Raw genomic sequence first — 21,475 nt, forward strand, 5'->3', positions numbered from 1 at the left:
CACTTCAGCGCCCTAAGGATCTGCACTTCTGTGACCTTAGGATTTACACTTCTATGTTGTAAGGATCTGCTCGTCTGCACCCTAAGGATCTACACTTCTACGCCATAAGGATCTGCACTTCTACACTCTAGGATCTGTACTTCTGCACCCTTTGGATCTGCACCCTTTGGATCTGCACTTCTGCACTCTTTGGATCTGCATGACTGCACCCTACAGATCTGCATGTTGGTACTCTACGGATCTGCACGTCTGTACCCTACGGATCTGCACTTCTGAACCCTACGGATCTGCACTTCACCCTATGGACTTGCACTTCCGCACCCTAAGGATCTGCACTTCTGCACCCTGCGGATTTGCACTTCTGCACCCTACGGATCTGCACTTCGGCACCCTATCGGCACTTCTGCACCCTACGGATTTACACTCCTGCACCCTAAGGATCTGCACTTCTACACCCTAAGATTTACACTTTGCACATTAGGATCTACACTTTGCACATTAGGATCTGCACTTTGCACCCTAAGGATCTGCACTTCTGTATCTTAAGGATCTGCACTTCTGCACCGTATGGATCTGCACTTCTGCACTATAAGGGTCTGTAACTCTGCACCATAAGGATTTGCACTTCTGTGTTTGTTCAGCACGTTTAGTGCCCTGCACGCCCCTAAGCTCCATGACGCGACTGAAGCGCCGCTTTGTTATAAACGCGGGTTCTCCTTTTTGTAAGATTTTGTGACAAAGTTATTAGAACATAATACACCGGTTCTATTTTGAGCTTTTAAATAGTGTCGCTGCTCTTGAGTAATAACATTCAAGCAGAAATAAAGGAAGCGCCAAGCACTGATTTTTAAAAGGCACGTGTGATATTTTCACGACTGTGCACAAGAAGCACGCACATTTCCGAGGGGATTCTTACCTGACTTGCTTTGTTTAATGCTGCGTCTTGTGTAGCTCTCTACCTCTGGGGCGCCTCCATGCCACCAGTGAGGTCCCGACAAGAGGGGCTGCCCGCTGAAACCCTATGCCTCCGTGTGGTGGCTGTCAGGGGGCTCAGCTGTCGGAAAGTTTCAGATAACAGAAACATTTAAAAACAAAACCCGAGCTCTCGTGCACTCCCTCCTCTCGGTTGTTGATCAGTTCTTTCTCTCCGCAGCCTGAAACGTTGCTTAAAAGTTCGCAGCCTCCTGAAGGCAAAAGTTCCCCCAAAGTTCGCGATCCGCCAGCGCGCGCCGCTCCTGGAGAGCCCCGTTTGAAGTCGCTCCTTTGTGGTGGGCTCACATGCTGCCGGATAAAGAAGCCCTCCTCCGGCCGGCAGCAGCCTGTCCCCGGGCGCTGGTTGGACAGCCTCCTGCACCTCTCCTCCCACGAGCGCAAGGGATCCAAGTGGAGGCGGCCTCCCAGGCTCCCCCTCAAAACAAACACACTGCAGGCTGGCTGCGGGACCACTGTCTGACGTCACAGCACGGCACAGACACAACCCATCACAGCATGGAACAGAGACAACCCATCACAGCACGGTACAGACATAACCCATCTCCCAAACACACTGCAGGCTGGCTGCGGGACCACTGTCTGACGTCACAGCACGGCACAGACACAACCCATCACAGCATGGAACAGAGACAACCCATCTCCCAAACACACTGTATGATCATTGCACAGCCAAACACCAAAGTACAGAACACACACAACCCATCTCCCAAATACGCTGAAGGCTGGCTGCGGGACCAGGGTGCTAACCACTGTATGAACACGGCACATCCAAATGCCACAGCACGCAACAGACACAGCCCATCTCCCAAACACACTGAAGGCTGGCTGCCGGACCACTGTAGGATGTCATAGCATGGCACAGACACAACCCATCACTGAAGGCTGGCTGTGGACCAGGGCGCTAACCACTGTATGGCCATGGCACAGCCAAATGCCACAGCACGGAACAGACACAACCCCGTCTCCCAAACACACTGTATGATCACGGGACAGCCAAACACCAAAGCACAGAACGCACACAACCCATCTCCCAAACACACCGAAGGCTGGCTGCGGGACCAGGGCTCTAACCACTGTATGACCAGGGCACATCCAAATGCCACAGCACGGAACAGACACAACCCATCTCCCAAACACACTGAAGGCTGGCCGCGGGCGCTAACCACTGTAGGATCACGGCACAGCCAAACGCCACAGCACAGAACACACACAACCCATCTCCCAAACACACCGAAGACTGGCTGTGTGACCAGGGCTCTAACCACTGTATGACCAGGGCACAGCCAAATGCCACAGCATGGAACAGACACAACCCATCTCCCAAACACACTGAAGGCTGGCCGCGGGCGCTAACCACTGTATGATCACGGCACAGCCAAACGCCACAGCACAGAACACATACAACCCATCTCCCAAACACACCGAAGGCTGGCTGCGGGACCAGGGCTCTAACCACTGTATGACCAGGGCACAGCCAAATGCCACAGCATGGAACAGACACAACCCATCTCCCAAACACACTGAAGGCTGGCCGCGGGCGCTAACCACTGTATGATCACGGCACAGCCAAACGCCACAGCACAGAACAGACACAAACAATCTCCCACACCCAGATATTGTCTCAAGATTTTGAGAGACCTCCTAGGATGTCCTATCTGCGGACTACAAAGCAGAAAAGTGCAAATTTCACACAGTAGTGTAATATGACTACTGCATCATCACTGACAAAACTATAGCCCAGTGGTATCGGAGTGCAGAGCAGGCACAATTCAACAGGCACACCTCAATCCTTTGTATCGTTTTTGGTTGAAACATCAGTCGTGTCTTGTCTGTCAATTGCAAATTTAAACAAGCATTGGCAATGCCATTAGGCCTGGCTTGATTGTGTGGCATGCACAGAGGCACACCATGAACCCGTGCAAGATCGGACTGGGACGCAAAGGTACCTGCAGCAAAATATAAGTAAACCTCACTAGTGAGTGAGACAGCATGAAAAGTGTCACACACTTGCAAATCTGGGCAGTTTACAATGCTGCCCGGGTGTTTTGCAAGGTATGGGGGACTGCAAGATATTGTTTTTGTTACAGGCAGTCTTTGTGGAAATATTAGGGAACTCAACAGTAAGATTTGGCCTGCAAACCATAAAATACACCCACAAACAGTCTAAAAGAGATCGACATTGACCTGTCGGAGCAGCCTGTCGGGGGGGCTCCCAGGGTGACTGACTCAGGGGCTCTCATTGACTCAGATGTCTTGCTGCTACAGGTACGGGAGCACGACGGGCCCTTTAATTCCCCCTGGACTCCCCGAGAGGACGAACCTGCGTGTATGACGTCTACTCCGGAACACCAATCAGCGAGCAGCTGTGGGGAGAAGGAAGTGCCCGGTCATCCTGGCGCGCACACCGAGGAGCGAAAGGAAGGAGCCGTGGAGGAGAAGACCCTAGAAGACGACGCTGAAGATGTCGTGGAGACAGCTTCGATCAAGGTTCCTGCCCATGGAGAGTTACCCAGAGGAGGACGGTACAGCGATACGCCCCGCCACGCTCCAGGAGGAGGGTGGCTGGAGCAGGTACGCTACCGCATATGGGGGCTCACACAGTCACAGGGAGGGTACGGGTAGTCTGTAGGTGTTCACCGCACAGCTCGTCTTCTCTGGTCTCTACCTTTTCGGTTTTCCGTTGGTGATCCCTCACACCCCCCTTCCCCGTGTTTTCAAGATTGAATAACGTCCACTGACCCGTGGCATATTCTCCTTTTCTTTTTTTTCCTGCCATGTCCTGGAGGACCGCGGAGGAGAATCAGAAGCCCCTACCTCCCAACCATTCCTGGTGCCGGTGAAGAGGAACCGCTCCTGGAACTCGACGCCCTTGGGACTCTTTCTTTATTTTTGTTTCTGTGAATAAACAAACCCCAACTTGAGTGTTAAAACGCCTCCTCACTTCCTTTGGGGACACGCGCCTTCTACCCTTCCCCCTTGCATCCGACACAGCCCTTCTGCCACTGCCAAATTGCCCTGTAGCCCAGTCCAACCAAAGATACGTACAGGTACACTTCTTACCCCGCAGGTACAAAGCTCACCCTCCAATGCTATAGGTGTCACATAGGAACATAACACACCATCCATTCACACAGGTTCACCTCGGTCTATCCTCATACAGGCAGATCCACCCTGCATTAAACAAGCATTGGCATAGCCAATAGGTCTCGCCTTTGGGACCTTATAAGTGTTTAGCCATGCAACCGTATAGATGTTGTTGCACTAAGGATATTGTGCTGCATAACTAAATACTTATAAGGTCCAAAAACCGAGACCTATTGGCCATGCCAATGCTTGTTTTTTTAGCAGATTAATTAATTACCTACGGCCGGTAAGACAGCTAATTCTGTGTCTAGTCCGAAGCTAACACGTAATGTATGAGGAACGTAATAGAAGTGTCCTTGCCACTTGTATTCTCTCGAAAGGTAGTCTGCCACTGGGATTGTTTTTAGTAATGTGTAGTGTTTCATCTTTTCCATTGCCTACTGCAGAAATGTCAGCTAAAATGTGTCGCTAAATCCCAGTTCGTTAATAAGGATGAAGGGAATGGTGAAGAGAAATTCTGTCGCTGTTTTGTACTTCGTTGTTAATATGAACACCTACTGTACATTTTGGAATTCTTTACCAGCTGAATCGCTGTATGACTATACATGACTTTTTAATATTAATCTTATATTTTTTTTATATATAAACGTGGTACACCAAACCTTCCTAAGGTGAAATATGTTCCCCTTTTATGTGCATTTAATCGAAATATGAGATTAGCTAATATAAAATAAGATGAACTGTAACTGCGCACTGACGCTCCAATGATAAAAACTAAGCAAACGCTATCCTTTTAATGGGGTGCTTGAAATCTGGATGTTACATCGCAGTGCACACGAGTGCAGATAATATTCCTTTAGACTGCAAGTGAATCTTGAAAAGGCAGTACGGAATGTCTCCAAAGTGCAATTGCCAATGAAAAGTGTGCGTGGTAACAAAAAAAAGCATATTTTAAAAGCACATGAACTCACTCTAATATCAATAAACTAACCAAAGAGAATGCACATCTGCCATAAGAAATGTAAACAAGAATGCAATTTGCTTTGCTATCACTGGAGCTATAATAGATGCTACATGGAAAAGGATTTTATTTAAAATGAAAACAGACCACAAAGGCTAGAGACCAAACTGCTACAGACGGGTGGAAGTAAACAAAACAAGCGCCGACACGATATGATAACAAGCCCGGGAGTGGTGCGTGTGCAGTCTTCACTTTTCAAGCACTGCACTCGTGCTTGAGGCGCGCCCCTGCTCGCTCCCGCAAGGTGGATTTCGCCACAAGCACGAGTGTGTGCTTGAAAATTAGCAGAGCGACGGTTAAAGGCCCTCCTAAGCAGCGCATGCGCACTGTGTAGGCGAGACCTAAAAAAGCACACACACCTATACCACCCACCCTGCACTCACATAGGCACACCTTTTCCTTGCATGTACACAGGCAAACCGCTTACCCTGCACCCAACAGGTAAAACACTCACCATGCATAGAGTAACACCCTACACTCACTTTGGTGTTTCTCTTTTCATGCACCATGCACACAAACACTTCTCACCCTGCTCTCACACAATCACACCGCTCACCCTGCACTCTCATAGATGCACCACACACACTGCGCTTACACAGTTCACCCTCCACGCACACAGGGACATTACTTACCCTGCATGGTTGGACATATGCACAACTCTCTGCCTGTATGCATACATAGATACCGCTTGCCCTACATGCACTCAACTCACCTTGCACGCACTCTGGCACACCATTCACTATGAACACATTCTGGCACACCACTCACCCTGTGCTTAAACAGCTCACTCTTCACGCACACAGGGACACTACTCACCCTGCATGGTTGGACATACACACAACTCTCTGCCTGTACGCGTGCATAGATACCGCTCACCCTACATGCACTCCACTCACCTTGCACGCACTCTGGCACACCATTCACCATGAACACATTCTGGCACACCACTCGCCCTGGTCGCCAGCAACACCCTGCATTCACATAGGAATTTCCCTCACCATGGCACCCTACACTCACATTCCTTCGGGCATAAGAGTCCCTCTGCACTCATAAAGGCATAACCCACTCTGCATTCATTACAGACTCTGCACCAACAGGCATCTGGCTCACCCTGGATTCATGCAACACTGCTTACCAGGATTCACAGACTCATCACACACCCTGCACTCGACCAGAGAGATCACACACACACAAACACCCACACAGCACCCCTCCTCACCCTGAGCTCATGGATACACAACACTCATCCTGCACCCACACAGACCAACTCACACAGACACACCACTAACCGGATGGGAGAGGATGTGGCACAATGTCCAGAACTGCCGAGTTTGAGACTGGGGAACCAGATTCGAGTCTCAACTTAGGCTCAACATCTTGTGATTCTAGGAAAATCACTTAATCTCCCTGTGCCTACAAAAACGTTAGGTTTCCATGTGTAATGTAACTGGTGCTCATGTAAAGTGCCCCAATACTTTTGGGTCGAGGTCACGTCGTATAAAAACTGCAAAAAAAAAACCTAGAGCATACATAGAAACACCATCCACTGACACATGAATTATCCTTACTCTAGTACCCGGTACCCACACAGGCACAACACTCACACTGCTCTCTTACAGGTGTAATTTACTGCACATTCAAACAGACACCTCTCCACTCACACAGATCCGCTGCTCAAGCTGAATTTACCCAGGTAAACTGCTCACCTTGGACTCACGCTGGCACAGCTCTCACCCTGCACCCACAGAGACACACCACTCACACTGCCCTTCAGTAGATCAGCCCACCTTGCACACCTCTGCCAGCAGCGGGACAAAAGGGGGTGGTGATGGACGGAGCATCAGAACCAATCAAACACTCACACCCAGTCAACAGATCTGGGTTTGATCCATCACCGTTCTTTAGCCCACTCTGTCACCCCAGTTCAGACATGGCCATATGCAAATCAGTCTGACCCTGTGCCTCATGGGAACAGCCCAGCCCGAACTGCCAAGCCATGCCTTCCCTGGACCGGAAACAAGCTTCCTAGGACCGGTTTCTGGCATTTCAGCCGTCTTCAGCTAGGCTTGCTTGAATCCAGTGGCAAAGTGAGCAAGGGACTCACGTCTGAGCATACCCTGCCAACTTATGGCGAACAAAGCGGGACAAAAGGGGGTGGTGATGGACGGAGCATTAGAACCAATCAAACACTCACACCCAGTCAACAGATCTGGGTTTGATCCATCACCGTTCTTTAGCCCACTCTGCCACCCCAGTTCAGACATGGCCATATGCAAATCGGTCTGACCCTGTGCCTCATGGGAACAGTCCAGCCCGAACTGCCAAGCCATGCCTTCCCTGGACTGCCTGCAAGCATATATGCACACCGCTCACCCTGCACACACACAGCTCACTTTGCATTCCTATAGGACCTTCCCTCACCGTGGTACCCTGCACTCACCCATACATAGTTCACTCTACACTCATGCTCCCACACCTCTCTACTAACATTTACACAGGCATACTGCTCACCTTGAGCTCATGCAGACATGCTGCTCTTTCTGTACTCACAGATTCACTACTCAACATGCATGCACTCCGATACATCTCTCACCATGCACCCAAACAAACAAAAGCCTCAATTTCCACTCACACAGACATAACTCTAACTTTGCACTCAGACACACCATTTACTCTGCACAAACATACAACCTCCCCATATCTTTGCATCCTGCCTTTATACAGGTATAACGCGCACCCTGCAGTCAAACAGGCACAACAGTCACCCTGCATTCACACAGGTATAACTCACTCTACACTCTTACAGACACATCTCTCCCCTTCCAATCACAAATGCTACACTCATCCTGAACTCACAGGTACTACACTCACCCTACACTCAGACACTCCACTCACACTACCACTCTCTCTTCACTCACACCACCACACCAATCACTGTGCACTTACACAGATGCACACACTGCTTAAACCTGCATACACACTCTGACTCTCCCCTCACTCAGACACACTACTCACCATACACCCACAAACACACCACTCACCCTGCAATCACACAAACCCACCATTACCCTGACCTCACACAGATACATCACTACTCACCTTGCACTCATAGACACACAACACACTTACATAGGAAAACCACTCACATAGGCATACCACTCACCCTGTAGTCATGCACACACTAACTCTGTGTGCTCAAACACATCATTCATCCTACATTCCCATACACATACCCACTCTGTACTCATTCTGCACTCAAAGACACATCTGAGCTTGCACTCAGGCAAACATTTGACACTGCACACACATAACTCATCCTACACTCACAGACACACATCTCACTCTGCACTCACAGACACATCTCACCTTGCACTCAAACATACATCTGGCCCTGAATACACACAGATCTCACCCTGCACTCACAGTCGCACATCTCACCCTGCACTCACAGTCGCACATCTCACCCTGCACTCACAAACACATCTTACCTTGCACTCAGACATACATCGAGTCAAGAATACAGATGTATCTCACCCCGCACTCACAGACATACATCTCACCCTGCACTCACAGACACATCTCACCTTGCACTCCAACATACACCTGTCCCTGAATACACACAGATCTCACCCTGCACTCACAGGCACACATCTTACTCTGCACTCACAAACACATCTCACCTTGCACTCAGACATACATCGGGCCCTGAATCAGTGGTGTGCAAAGCATTCTGCTCTGCCGGCAGAGTTCGCAGAATTTTGCCAACTCCACGCAGAACATGGAGTTCTACTCCAAGCAGTGATGCAGAGCAGAGTTTTTTCTCTTGAGCGCTCCCCAAAGTGAAGTTGATGAGCACTCACAAGTAAGAAACATGCGCTAGACCTCCTCCCAGCCAAATATCTCAATGCAGGCGGTCGCGTCTGCTCGCATTAAGAAATCTGCCGCTTGCGTTGAGGTAGCTGCTGCTCGAGTGGAATGTCTACTCGAGCGGCAGAAAGCAGCAGCTCCCTCTGGTGTAGTGCTGTTCATGCTGATTTTACAGTGAGGGACAAACTTCCGGCGCTAAAAATCAGTGTGGGCAGTGCGACTGAACAGACTCTGCAGGTGGCGGAGCTCCGTGGAGCATTGCAGAGTTTTTCCGGCACCTCGCGTAGTTCTGCAGAATAAACTCCGTAAACTCTGCCCAGGTTTACTCCGAATACACAAACATCTCACCCTGCACTCACAGACACTCAACTCACCCTGCACTCACAGACACTCATCTCACCCTGCACTTACAGATACATCTCACCCTGCACTCAGACACACATCTCACCCTGCACTCACCGACACTCATCTCACCCTGCACTCACAGATACATCTCACCTTGCACTCAGCCATACACCTGTCCCAGAATACACACAGATCTCATACGCACTCAGACACACATCTCACCCTCGCTCACAAAGACACACACGTCCCTCATCTTAGAGCACATTGCTAATCTTCACCCTCTAGCTCTTCTTCGGGGTGCCCTGATTGCCGGTAAGTGGTGGCATGCTGCAGCTACTGGCTGAAGGGTTGCAAGAGGATCAAGGCGAGGGGGCCAGGATGAAATTCCACTTACAAAAATAATTACTAGGCTATAGTCAGCTCCCTATATTATAGTATCTCTGTAACGAGTAGGGGTCTGAGGGATAAGGTTTAAAGACTCTAATAGTTGTAAAATCCCCAAGTCAATCAAGTAGTACACATACACAACTATGAGTCTAATATAGTTGAAGACCTTGACACAGTAGTAAAGGTGATGCTAAATGGAATAAAGCTGCGAATTCATATATATATGTGTATACATATATGTGCGTATGATTCCCATCATCCACACGGAGTGGTTTGCTTCATCATCTGGGAAACAGGGACTTACTTGAGAACCATCTTCTACTTAGAAATTGTAGATCTTGGTCTCATAAATGTCCCAAACTGTTGAATGTTATCATGTTATTATTTGATGAAGGTAGGGTGTTATGATATTTAAGGATGATGGCTGCAGTGCTATGTGAAGGGTGCTAGTGTGTGAGTGTTGTTTAAAAATTGTCCATCAAGGCACTGAATAGACTTTATTAAATCGCTACCTTGATGACAATGTCTAAAAACAGTGCTGTAACAGTTTCAACAAATAACTGTGCTGGAAGAGGTCCTCTTCCAGCACAGTTATTTGTTGAAACTGTTACAGCACAGTAACAGAAGCAAACCACTCCGTGTGGATGATGGGAATCATACGCACATATATGTATACACATATATATATATGAATTCGCAGCTTTATTACATTTAGCATCACCTTTACTACTGTGTCAAGGTCTTCAACTATATTAGACTCATAGTTGTGTATGTGTACTACTATAGTCAGCTCCCCCCACAGCACACCTTGGAGCCATCACAGCCATATGACAGGTCCGAACAGAATCAGGAGCCAGGCTTTGGAGGGGTGTGGGGACGGGTTCCTCACTCCTCCCTTGGACGTCCATCCTTATGGGAGATCATAATGTATGTATGGCATTTATTGCTTTTATCAACTACTGGTTCACACTCATTGTGGGAGTGGCATAGAGGGAGGAGTCATTGTGCTGGACCTTTTCTCACGTTGCAAAGGTTTGGGCTCTGTCAGGACTCCTGGCACACCGCTGCCTTTGTTGGGACACTGGACCACACTAGGCCTGCGAAGGCACGTCTAGGAGGGCAAAAGAGGCAACGAGTGAGTGCAAGCCCTTTGTTGGGGCAATGACTCACCCTCTGTCCTCAGAGGCACATCTAGATGGAAAGGCTATCAGTGAGTGAGTGTGAGACCTGCTGCTGGAACCCTGGCACTCCCCTCCCTTTGCTAGTTTAAGGAATTACCCTGTATCGTCCGAGGCACATCCAGAAGGCAGGAGAGGCAATAACTTAGTGTGAGCCTTGCTGAAGGAATACTGGCAATCTGCACCATTTGTTAGTTCAGTGAACCACCCCCAGTCGTCAGAGGCACTTTGAAATGGAAGAGCTATTAGTAAGTTAGTGTGAGCCTGCTGTAGGAATCGTGGCACTCCTCTCCCTTTGTTACTTCAATGAACCACCCTTTGTGCTCAGAGACACATCCAGAGGGCAGGGGAGGCAATAACTGAGTGTGAGCCCTGCTGCTGGAAGGAACCCTAGCACTCCGCTCCCTTTGTTAGTTCAATTAACCACCCTCTCTCATAAAAGGCCCCTCCAGAAGGCTGAGGAGGCAATAAATGAGTGTGAGACCTGCTGCTGGAAGGAACCCTGGCACTCCGCTCCCTTTGTTAGTTCAATTAACCACCCTCTCTCATAAAAGGCCTAGCCACAAAGCTGGGGAGACAATAAGAGTGTGTGAGCCCTGCTGCTGGAACCCTGGCACTCTGCTCCCTTTGTTAGTTCAATTAATCACCCTTTCTCATAAAAGGCCAACCCAGAAGGCTGGGGAGGCAATAAATGAGTGTGAGACCTGCTGCTGGAACCCTGGCACTCTGCTCCCTTTGTTAGTTCAATTAACCACCCTCTCTCATAAAAGGCACATCCAGTAGGAAGGGGAGGCAATAACTGAGTGTGAGCCCTGCTGCTGGAACTCTGGCCCTCTGCTCCCTTTGTTAGTTCAATTAACCACTCTCTCTCATAAAAGGCCAATCCAGAAAGTTGGGAAGGTAATAAATGAGTGTGAACCCTGCTGCTGGAACCCTGGCACTCTGCTCCCTTTGTTAGTTCAATTAACCACCCTCTCTCATAAAAGGCACATCCAGTAGGAAGGGGAGGCAATAACTGAGTGTGAGCCCTGCTGCTGGAACCCTGGCACTCTGCTCCCTTTGTTAGTTCAATTAACCACCCTCTCTCATAAAAGCCCAATCCAGAAGGATGGGGAGGTAATAAATGAGTGTGAACCCTGCTGCTGGAACCCTGGCACTCTGCTCCCTTTGTTAGTTTAATTAACCACCCTCTCTCATAAAAGGCCAATCCAGAAGGCTGGGGAGGCAATAACTGAGTGTGAGCCCTGCTGCTGGAACCCTGGCACTCTGCTACCTTTGTTAGTTCAATTAACCACCCTCTCTCATAAAAGCCCAATCCAGAAGGATGGGGAGGTAATAAATGAGTGTGAACCCTGCTGCTGGAACCCTGGCACTCTGCTCCCTTTGTTAGTTTAATTAACCACCCTCTCTCATAAAAGGCCAATCCAGAAGGCTGGGGAGGCAATAAATGAGTGTGAACCCTGCTGCTGGAACCCTGGCACTCTGTTCCCTTTGTTAGTTCAATTAACCACCCTCTCTCATAAAAGGCACATCCAGTAGGAAGGGGAGGCAGTAACTGAGTGTGAGCCCTGCTGCTGGAACCCTGGCACTCTGCTCCCTTTGTTAGTTCAATTAACGACCCTCTCTCATAAAAGGCCCATCAAGAAGGATGGGGAGGCTATAAGTGAGTATGACCCCTGCTGTAGGAATTTTGGCACTCCGCTCCCTTTGTTAGTTCCATGAACCACCCTCTGTCCTCAGGTACATCCAGAGAGCAGGGGAGATAATAAGAGCGTGTGAGCCCTGGCACTTCACTGCCTTTGTTAGTTTAGTGAACCACCGTCTGGCCTCCGGTACATCCAGAAAGCAGGGGAGACAATAAGAGCGTGTGAGCCCTGCTGCTGGGATCCTGGCATTTCACTGCCTTTGTTAGTTCAAGGTTCAAGATTTCTGATGTGGGTAGTGAAGGTGGGTGTAAAGCTGAGATCAGTTGCCACCACGTGGAGTCCCAAGCAGAGGCTTTCCTTCAAAAGATTGCCACTTCAGTTTTGTCTGTATTGAGATTTGGGCGGTTCGAGGTCATCCATGTGGTTACTGCGGTCCTGCAGTTGGCGACGCTTTTTGAAGTGTGCTCTTGTCAGACCGGAAGAGTATCAATTGGGTGTCATCTGCATAGGAGAGTATGTTGATGTTGTGTGGTCTGAGGCGGTCCACCAGTGGCGTCATGTATATGTTGAATAACGTTGGACTGAGCGATGATCCTTAGGGAACTCCACGTATGAGGTTCTTGGCCTCCGACATCTAGGGTGGCAGGTTTGCTCTGTCTTCTTCCTGTGAGGAAGGAAAGGGGCAGATCCTGTTGAGCGGGAACCTTGGATGTCTTTTTTACGTAGTCTTTTGGTTAGGGTGGAGTGGGAATCTGAGTCGAAAGTTGCAGAGAGTCAAGCAGTATATGAGCCACTGTGTCTTTACTGCCGAGGATCAGCCTGATGTCATCTGTTGCTGCGATGAGGGCCGTCTAGATGCTGTGGTTGGGCTGCAAACCTGATTGCATGGTGTCTAGGAGCTGGTGTGTGATGAGGTAGTGAGAGATTGCTTGTTTATGGCTTTCTCCATGGCCTTGGCTGGGTGGGGTAGGGGGTAGATTGGGTGGTAGTTTGCTAGTTAAGTGGGGTCTACCTTGGGATTCTTTGGCATTACATTGACCATCGCGTGTTTCCAGGAATCCGGAAATGTCTCAGAATTGATGGAGCTGTTCAGGACACAGGTGAGTACTTTGCGACAGAGGCAACACCAATATTGTAGATGTGGTGGGAGCGAAGGTACGAGGTGTCCCAGAGTGGAGGGTCCTCATGATGTTGGTTGTTTCTTCCACAGTGAATGTTCCCAGGAGGTCAGGTTTTTCGCAGTTGTTTGTGGGTAGCTAGGGATGAGGAAGCAGGTGATCAGTTGGCGGCCAAAGTCGTTATAGATGGCTTTGATTTTGTTGCTGAAGCATTCTGAGTGGTTGTCACATAGTACTTGAGATGGGAGATGCTATTTTTGGTGGCAGCTGGTAAAGTAAAGTCTTTGATAATCGTGAAGATTTATTTGCCACTGTTGTCTATGCACTCTGCTAGGGCCTTCTTCTTGGTTTCTATGATTTGTTGGTGGTAGCATCTCTGGGCAGTCGTGTATGTCTTTTTGTCATTTTCTAGGAAGTTTGTTCTCCTTCTTTTTCCTAATTGTAGTGTTGTTTAGTTGCACAGAGTTCCTCAGTGTACCAGCTGGCCTACTTCTGTGTTCTCGTTTGCGTAATATGTTTATAATTTGCCAGGGAGTCGGCGCTTTTTGTGATCCACACGTTGAGAGCTTTGATGTCACTGTTGAGGATGCCAGTAGAAGTTGGTTGATTCATGAGCAGGGTGGGAACCCAGTTGGATTCCCAGGTGCTGACCCTGCTGCATATGGCCACACATGTGGTAGCAATGCTCCATGTAGATGGTTGCAGTCTCTGTGGCTGTAGTGCAGTCGAAAGAATCTTTGAATATTATCACGATTCCTCCTCCTGGTTTGTGTTGGCGGTCCTGACAAGAGAGCTTGTACTGGGATAGCCATGGAGATTTTGGGTGACGACTCGGTGGGCAGCCATATTTCTGTAAGGAAGAAGAGATCCTGGGCGTTGTTGTCCAGGAGATCCCTGATTTTCGTGGTGTGTTTACTGAGTGATAGGGCTTTCAGGAGCATGCATGATAGTTTGTCATGGAGTGTGTGTTTGTAGGTGGGTGCAGGATGTGTGCTGTGCATGTATGGGTGATGGTGGCATCTTGGCTGCTTGTTGCATGCAAAGCGGCAGTGGGTGCAGGTGTACACTTCCTCTGTGTAGTGTGGTGCGGCGTGGTAGTTGCGAGTTGATGGGCGCCCTGGGTTCAGAGACCAGAGAAACTCTTCGGAATAGTGTAGGGGGGTGGAAGGACCAGTGTGTGTGGTGCTGGGCATGATCCAGGCACGGATGAGCGCAGGCAGGGGCTTGTTAGATGAGGATGGAAACACTTCTGCAAGAAACAAGAAAACAGTACAAGTTACGTCGTTAAGTTTGAACACAGCAGTTATCTTAGGTTAGGGAACGCCATGCCATTGAAAAGTGACAGTTCAGCAAGGACTCTTGTTGGTGCAGATCGACAAACTCCTCCCAATTAAATGTTGAACTCAGGATAACCACTGGACGGAGTAGGAAGGAGCTTTTCTTTGATCTACCAGACCACGAGCCCTTATCAAGGAGGCCCGGACTGGCAAGCACCACGCTACAGTGCACACAAGACTACACTCTCTCATGCCCTGAAAAAGTTCATCTTTGAACGAAACGCGTTGGCTGACAATCATCTAAAAATGTCAAACATTTTCCAATTAAAGACATTATTGGTTTACCAACTATAAAGACTTTGCGACTCATTTTCAAAACAACTTTGTTTATACATTGGTGGTGCGCCACTCCAAAGACCTAAATTCAGGATAACCAACATGTAGGTAGAGTCAAAGAGCCTCTTTTGCAGATAACATGAAGTAAACAGAAAGAAGAGCTGTAAAGCCAGAACTTAAAAGTGCATATTGCACTCTGTGAGATGATGGGGCTAATTTCAGTTTCACTTTCCTTGAGGTGAGAGAGTGGGGCACTTTTATACTGCGAAAATGAGGCGGAATGTTGGTCCATGTTACGGTGGCCGCCCCCTGTGTTTAATTTGAAATATTTTGCCATTGTCTATCTGCTTCCATCTGGGTAGAAGAGAAGTCGCGTTACAGGGCAGCTCCCTTGTGTTAATGTTTGCTCACGTCAGTTCCGCGCGGGTCTTTCCGGGGTCTCTGGGATAAGTTGTGAACTGTGCTCTGCTGGCGTGTCCTGCACGGAAGGCTCCTATGCGCCTGTGAACATCATTGTGATGGTAATGCGCGTGTTTTTTGTTGTCATTCAGTCTGCCGGCTTGATTCCACGCTGCGTGTCTTTGATACATCCGCATGTGTGGTCGCCCGCCTGTGGACTGCTAACACAACACGTCTTTGTGAACAGGCGGCGCTGAGACCCCCACTCCGAGACCTACAATGGAGCTGTCTCGAGGGCTGCAAGAGGCGCACGGACGTGATGGCAGTGGTACAGGGCACTTGCATCGGATGCGCCAGACCACATCTCACAGCATCCGTGACCAGAGTTTAAAACCCACACAAGAGGCGCACGAGACGTCATGAGAGTGGTACAGGGCACTTGCATCTGAGGCGCCAGACCACATCTCACAGCATCCGTGACGTGATGGCAGTGGTACAGGACACTTACATCGGATGCGCCAGACGACATCTCACAGCATCCGTGACGTGATGGCAGTGGTACAGGACACTTACATCGGATGCGCCAGACGACATCTCACAGCATCTGTGACGTGATGGCAGTGGTACAGGGCACCTGCATCCGATGCGCCAGACCACATCTCACAACATCGTGACGTGATGGCAGTGGTACAGGGCACCTGCATCGGATGCGCCAGGACACATCTCACAGCATCCGTGACCAGAGTTAAAAAAAAAAGAAAAAACAGGACACTTGACAGACATCGGAGTGGGACTACCATTTTACATCGACCGAGGGGTGTAGGGTAACTTGATTGACAGCGCTCATCAACTTAGAAAATATACGCAACCAGTCACTAAGGGGAATACATGAAATGCACTGGTTACACAGAGTAACATCTGTGTGTGTTAATTGTGCAGCGCAACACACAAGAGTTGGCCCCTATGGCTCTATCTCTATGCAGTCGACCCCCTCTCCCGGGACAGCGGGGGATTTTGGGGATACTTACGCTGTATTCAGCAAGATTACACATTTACCCCGCTGAATTTGTACCATGTGTTCCTAGCTTTAGCCGCTCTCGGAAAATGGAGCTGATGCGTCCCAGACAGATCACAATTGTGGTATGATAAAGTCATTTAGACTACCCTTGTGAGTCACTCGTTCTATTTCTTCGTTCTGTTTCTTTAGTGCTTAATTTGAAGAAAAAAAAAAAACTAAGCGCCTGGGCTCTGGTCAGATGGCCACTGAAGCTTGCGTTACACGTTGGCCCTGCCGTGCTGCCATTGACAGTATCAACACAACTACTAACCATCACACACACTCCTGCAAGTGTGACGATCCGGACTATTCCAGGCCCCCAAAGCCATGAGAATGGCTTGGGCGGAAGTTAATAGTCAATTTTAATGAATATTGAATTAATAATTAACTGTTGTTGTGATCATCTCTAAATTAGCTAGACAGCGCCACTTTGTGGCAGAGCGTCATAAGCGCAGGTGTTAACAATTGAGGGCCGGTGTCCAGCACCAGAAATCACCAGCTCAAATTAAGAATTGCTTTTCTTGTTGAACTAGTAAAAGTAAGCACTGGTTTTCTTGTTGAACCAGTAAGAGTTTATCATAGATTAGCCTCCAGTCTGAGGCCTTGATTTTAGGTAGTTTCCCCCAATCACAGGTTTACCTGTCAATTCCATGCAGATTTTCCTGATTTTCCTAAAAGTGTTGCCAAAGTACAGACATTAATGCCATCATATGTCAGAGAGTGAATGAAACCAAACTTCCTGGTTGTATGGGCACTCTGGAAGAATGGCGATTCTGTGCGCTGCGACGCCTGCATTTCTTTGCCGTGATGCGGTTTCCACATATTTTAGCTTCCTTGACTCTCATCACAATCGAGGGATCCCCACAGAATTGTAAAAGTTGGAGAAGTCAATGCTGTCTTTTAACTACAACATCTGCGTTGCTAATTACGTCCCTCTCAATTTTTCCATCCATTAAGCATCAACGCCTGCCCTGTTGACGTGGTAACCTTTTCTATTTTTTAGGTCTCGCTAACAGAAAGCTTTTATCTGTCAGTAGACTCAAGCCTCTTGTGGACTAAATTAACAAGCATTGGCAAAGCCAATAGGTCTCGGCTCTGGAGCCTATTGGCTTTGTCAATGGTTCTAGCTATGCTGTACAGTATCCCCATGTTGTGGAGCATGTCTTTTAAAAAAGAAAAAAAAGCCATGAGCTGCCTGCCATACCCAAGCATAAGCGCCCCTACACTATGACATGAGGGTTTATTTCTGTTTGCTGATCTGAGGTGGATGGATAAACCAAAGAAAAAGTAACTTGGGTGAGAGATGCAACATTGGGTGTGAGGAAGCAAAAGAGGGCAGCACCGAGGGTGAGAAGGAGCATCAGGAAGTGGTCAAAGAAATGAGGGGGAAACACAAAGTGCGTCCAATGGAAAAAGGGGCATTAGGTCTTATCCTAAAAACCTCCCCCCCAGTGGCGCAGAAAGCGCCGGCCAGCTGCCAGCAGTTAGTTGTTAAAGTTTCTATAGAGTACACCACAGTAGTTTACTAACTGGGCATGAATACCCCGAACACACTATGTGAAATAGAGCTGGTAATCTTAAATCTTCTACATCAGATGTAATTTTAATTTAACACATAACCATTTTCAGAACAAGTTGCAAAGACTGCCCACCTGTGAAGAATGCCCTGTCCGCACACATCATTAATCTACTAATGAGAACGTATTTAAATGTGACAACGTTAGTGAAAACATTATATTTAGCAGCTGCAGTACACTATTCAATAGAATTTCGCTTGTAGTAAATTAAATGGAAAAATTATGTTTTATTTCAGTATATGCACATTTTTTGTGAAAGTTTTTTTAAAGCATTGTTTACAGAATTCTGAATATATAATATATGAGCCATGAAGCCTCATACTTCACAAATCGGGCATGTGGTTTCATCTAAAAATAATCTTTTTCTATAATGCATTTGTAAATTGACTTGTTGCTCGAATATTGAAAAAATGAAAGACAAGAGGCATTTGTCAAATCAGGAACAGTTGTTTTAATTAAACTCAGTGGCCGGGAGAGGAGGCAACAGAGTCGGGGTCTGAAGACTGTCTCAAAGTACATTGGTTTGGGCCATCTTTTTTATACATTTCACTAAGTGTAATAAAGTGATGTATGCATTCTTTTTAGAACAGGAAACTGGGCGTGGTCGTGTAGTCATGAATCTGGTAACTTGAAACACAGGTGGGTCTCGACCATGTGTGGACACAATGCAAAGCTAGTGGGTATGTGTCCCGATGTCTGACATGGGGAGCACGTGGTCACTGCGTGTAGTGTGCATGCTGTGTTCTAGTTGGCTGAGTGTTCCTAACTTAGGGGCTGATTATGATGGCGGAAGGTCGGCCACTGCTAGCCCTGCGGTGGCGGGCCCTCTGCCACCTGAGTGGCAATTTCCCCCCCACCTCATTAGGATGGCGGGGGGAATCGTTCCAAAGACCACCCGCCATGCTTCCGCCACAGGAAATCGTTACGATTGCCTGGCGGAGCAGACAGATGGAGGTGAATGGTGGCGGTGCCTAGCAGGCACCGTCCGCCATATCACAAGGCTGGCCTCAGCCAGCCTTTCCATAGTGGGGAAACCGCCATGGAAAGGCTGGTGGTGAATGGATTTGGGGGCCCGTGGCTGGCCCCCTCTGTGTGGGGGGAGGGTAGTGGTGCACTGGGGGGTTACCATCTATCCCCCAGCATTTCCCTGCGTAAAGTGGCAGGCACCGCATGGTGCCTGCCACGTACTGCAGGGAAATGCACTACGTGTCATTTTCGCATTGCGAACGGTGCTGCTGGCAATGTTAAGGGCCCTGGATGCGCCCGCCATAGTGTTGGGCGCATCGTAATGAGCCTAGCGGGTCCGCCGCCTTACCGGCGTCCGATCACAAGCACCGCAACAACGGCGGGCGGACTAAGGCCCGCCATCCATCGTAATCGGCCCCTTAGTGTGGCAACTGACTTTATGGTGTTTTGGGAATGTGCTCCACTCTAGCCAAACATGTTTTATTTGGGCCCCACCTCCTAAGACCGATATGGAGTCACTGCCTATTTTGGGATTGATCTGGGTTTTCCTGTTTGCACATTTGTTCAAGGGTCACGTGCCCCTTCACCTGCGATCTGTCAGTCAGTTGCTTAGGGCCTGGGTCACTGGGCCTGCCTGACCACGTATTTCTAACTTGGGATTGAGGGGGAATCATATTGGGTGAATTCAACAGTGACAATGCACTTTCATCATTATACGTACATATATCATGGTGTATATATACATCATATTCATCAATATTAACAGGCTGCTAGAGATGCGGACAACTATAACACCCCCACTCAAACGTACACATTTATCCACATCACAAGCATGATGAACTGGGCAGCCCTCCCAGGACTCAAACCTGTGACCTGCTGGTGGAACAGATGTTGAAGACACGCGCAGCGAACACCTCGGCTGCTTCTGTGTCAACATGTATATTTTATTTATGTTACTGATTGAGTGACAACATTTGCAAAGGTGCTTTTTGCATCTGTTAAGTAAACGCTGCTTTGCCGTTAGCATCTGGTGGCAGAGGGCGTGTGGAGATATTCTGCGTGAGCGAAAACTGTGCTTCCCCATGAAGAACTGGCCCTGGTATGTAACTGACCGACTGACTGATCTTTGGCACCTTATGGGATAATCTGGTTGGGTAAAGAAACACGGTGAGGGGGTGGGGTAAGTAACCAGTGCAGGTAGGTGAGGCAAAACAGTGGGAAGAGGAAGCATCAGGGGGGGCAGCACTGAGGGGAGGGAGTAACGGGATGAGTGGGTAGGGAAAAGTATACCAAGATGTCTACGGGGAACGTGCGCTTTACAAATACACGGTATGTATGTATGTATGTGATACCTAAAAAGTACTAAGAAATGACAGTGGGTTTAGAGCCCGCCCACTGCTCTGCTATTTCCATTCTTGCCACTGTAATATAACGTGTAAAGCGCATGTTCACCCCTGACGGGGCATCTTGGCGCTGAATGACAGATGTTTATTGTTACCCAACTCAATAGTACTCATTTTATCGACCTCAGGTGGATAAAAGGCAGAGTGGACCCTCGGATTTGACCCTGTGACCATGAGGTCCACCACAGGACCCTGCAGTGGGCCCATTAGTCCACTGAACCACCGGACCACTCTTGGTTGCTTGCTTCTTATTGTATGGCTTTTCTTCTTCCTCTTCTGTTTGGCCCTCCCAGGGAGCATACGTCTTTATCATCATTTTGATTGGCTCACTCGTATCCTTCCAATGTTCCCATTCAGGGAACTTTTTTAAAACTTTTTCTTTCACGACTCATCGAGAATGCACATTTCTTAGCTCCCTCCCACGTGTGCTGTTCCCTCCTAAACACTGCTCCACTCAAACCCACTCCTTGTTGCTCCATTCCATCACCCCCTCCCCAAACTTGTCCAATGCTTTCTGCACCCCTTCCATGCTTACATTACGCTTTAAAGGCCTCCACGAGCAGGGCCTCAAGCACCTCTTTGTTCCCTCCTCCCATGCCCACCCCCAGATGCTTTCCCACTCACTCCGTCTATGCTTCCCAAACACCTCACTGTTCATTTTTCTTTTAAATTTCATTTTTATTATTTTGATGGGCCCGACAGCTACCATTTGCTGCCACACTGCCTCATGGTGCTAAAGTGCTTTTGTGCAACTATAATTACATTTTTACCGATTCAAGTGGCATCCACCAGCAAGGATAGGTAATCTAAAAAAATATATA

At 48.5% G+C, this 21,475-nt stretch overlaps 2 protein-coding genes across 4 annotated transcripts in view; one reads left to right on the forward strand and one right to left on the reverse strand.

Annotated features, from left to right (window-relative positions):
• Positions 1-1,342, reverse strand: part of ANGPTL2 (angiopoietin like 2) — a 103,346-nt gene extending 102,004 nt beyond the window's left edge. Inside the window, exon 1 of one of the 2 annotated variants that reach the window (XM_085613825.1) lies at positions 917-1,342. The gene's annotated coding sequence lies outside the window, so the exon portion shown is untranslated. The remainder of the gene's footprint in view (positions 1-916) is intronic. The other variant, XM_085613824.1, reaches the window with a different exon arrangement.
• RALGPS1 (Ral GEF with PH domain and SH3 binding motif 1) overlaps positions 1-21,475 on the forward strand; it is a 1,694,135-nt gene that overhangs the window by 913,585 nt on the left and 759,075 nt on the right. The gene's annotated exons all lie outside the window — the stretch shown is intronic.

The sequence above is a fragment of the Triturus cristatus genome, chromosome 1_2, assembly GCF_964204655.1.
Source record: "Triturus cristatus chromosome 1_2, aTriCri1.1, whole genome shotgun sequence".
In the NCBI taxonomy this organism is placed as follows: domain Eukaryota; kingdom Metazoa; phylum Chordata; class Amphibia; order Caudata; family Salamandridae; genus Triturus; species Triturus cristatus.